At 40.8% G+C, this 2,598-nt stretch overlaps 1 non-coding gene across 1 annotated transcript; it reads right to left on the bottom strand.

Annotated features, from left to right (window-relative positions):
* Nucleotides 1–2,135: 2,135 nt before the first annotated feature.
* On the bottom strand, nt 2,136–2,207 carry TRNAC-GCA (transfer RNA cysteine (anticodon GCA)). The gene has a single exon. It is a non-coding gene; the product is annotated as a tRNA-Cys (tRNA).
* Nucleotides 2,208–2,598: the final 391 nt, after the last annotated feature.

Consider the following 2,598-nt stretch of genomic DNA (forward strand, 5'->3'; position numbering starts at 1 on the left):
TCACTGCTTGATCTGTCATTCACTGAGAGTTATGAAGAATCCAGCACATAACAGGAGCAAGGCCAATCTCTCTCTCTATTTTTTTTTTTTTTTTTGTAGAATGTTAAGCAATTATATTCCTATTGTTCACAGTAAAATGTTTTCAAAATTGCCCTACAGAGTAGCACAGTATATCTAACTCATTGGATACTGAAATGTTCTTTTTGCCAAAATTGTAGTGTCAATCACATTATTATTATTAATATAAAGAGCTTTTATTGTTTAAAATTGGTTTTTAAAATAATATAAGTACAGTTTTTCTCTTTCTTCCCCAATTTTTCTTCTTCCTCACCCTTGAAACTCCAGGAAACAAGTGGATACCAAGCACTGAGAGTTTGAAAAGCAGAATGAGCCAAGATAAAGTAGATGTGGGTCTGGAGAGGGGAATGCACAGAAATTCAACACATGATAGCTCCTAGCAGTCATGCACATTATACAGTGTGCAAGACAGAAGAGAAAAAAGGGCTAACCTGAAGAGTGAAAGGAAAACACAATAAAGCTCTACTAGAGAAAGTATATAAGACGACAGGTTCATTTAGAGAGGCAGTATAGCCACGATCCATTTCCCAAGTTGTTTGGCTCAGTGGTAAAGTATCAACCTGCTAATTCAGAAGATTCAATCACTGGGTCAGGAAGATCCCTTGGAGAAGGAAATGGCAAATCCCCTCTATATTCTTGCCTGGAAAATGCCATGGATAGAGAAGTCTGGTGACCTACAGTCCACAGGGTTGCAGAGTTGGACATGACTGAACAACAGCAACAGTAACTAGGATCTAGGTGGATCTTGATTGGAATCCTAGCCTCATGATTTCCTAATTGTGGGACGTTGGTTAAATAACTGAACATTTCTACATTTTAGTTAAACTGTAAAGGAAGAACTATGATGGCTTATATTTCATAAGTGCTGTCTTGACAGTTTTAAGATCATGGCTAAAAATGTTCATCCCGTTGAAGGATGTTTGCCAAGCCTATACTCCAACTGCTTCCCTTTTGGGCTCTAACACTCTGGGTTATAGCTCACACAGCCAACTACCAGAAGCCCCAGATCCCGAATATCCAGGACAGCCTCTTCTTCCTTAGTCTGCAGAATTATTCAGAATAATCTATAAGAAGCCCATGAAACCTAGCTAGCTACACCTGGTTTGCCTTATATAAGCTGCCTGCTACAGTTCCAGCTTGCTGTTATCCAGATGCAATCTCTAATGCTGCCCTGTATTGACAGTCTTCTGGAAGTAATAATACTTTTTGCCTTTCATCTAGAGGTCATTTATTATGTCCCACCACCACCACCAGTCAATCTTAAAGGAAATCAGTCCTGAATATTCATTGAAAGGACTGATGCTGAAGCTGAAGTTCCAATACTTTGGCCACTTGATGTGAAGAACTGACTCATTTGAAAAGACCCTGATGCTGGGAAAGATTGAAGGCAGGAGGAGAAAGGGACAACATAGGATGAGATGGTTGGTGGCATTACCTACCCAATGGACATGAGTTTGAGTAAGCTCCAGGAGTTGGTGATGGACAGGGAAGCCTGTCATGCTGCAGTCATTGGGGTGGCAGAGTTAGACACGACTGAGCGACTGAACTGAACCATCATCAGTCAGTCAGTCAGTTTAGTCACTCAGTCATCATCATCAGAATGCAGCAAATTTTAAAATACAGCTCTTGAGACTTCCCTGGTGGTCCAGTAGTTAAGAATTCACGTTCGAATGCAGAGGACGAGGGTTCAATCCCTGGTTGGGGAACTAAGATCCCACATCCAGGGAGCAACTAAGCCTGCGAGCTCCTAGTACTGAGCTTGTGCACTCCAGAGCCTGTGTACCACAACTAGAGAGCCCACATGACTGAAACTGCTGAGCCCACATGCCATAAGTATAAAGTCCATGCACCGCAATGGACAATCCCTCATGATGCAACTAAGACCCAACACAGCCAAATAAAACAAATATTTTAAAAATGAAAGTGAAAGTGAAGTCGCTCAGTCATGTCTGACTCTTTTGTGACCCCATGGACTGTAGCCCACCAGGCTCTTCCGTCCATGGGATTCTCCAGGCAAGACTACTGGAGTGGGTTGCCATTTCCTTCTCCAGGGGATCTTCCCAACCCGGGGATCGAACCCAGGTCTCCTGCATTGCAGGCAGATGCTTTAACCTCTGAGCCACCAGGGAAGCCCATTTTAAAAATAGTGCCCTTAAATTACAATTTATAAAATGATAATTCATATGATTAGCTTAGCACATTACCTAGTACATAATTGTTTTTCTCCCCCTTCTTCCACAATTTCTTTGAACTAATGTGGAATTGTTCTTCAGGCTGCAAGATAGGAGACCTCCATGTTACCATGGAAAGCAGATTCAGAACAAATCTTGGATTTTAAATTTCTTCTCTATTCTACTTTTAAATCTATAAGACATTTCTGACCTGGAAAAGAAGACTTGAGATGAAGAAAAAAACAATAGATTCTGGCTAATGTTCATCAATAGAATCTGATTCTGTTCATAGAAATATGATTTTGTTTTGTACCTTCCCTTAGGTCAGTTTTGGAAATGCAAATGATTA

The sequence above is a fragment of the Bos indicus genome, chromosome 2 (assembly GCF_029378745.1).
Source record: "Bos indicus isolate NIAB-ARS_2022 breed Sahiwal x Tharparkar chromosome 2, NIAB-ARS_B.indTharparkar_mat_pri_1.0, whole genome shotgun sequence".
Taxonomy (NCBI): Eukaryota; Metazoa; Chordata; class Mammalia; order Artiodactyla; family Bovidae; genus Bos; species Bos indicus.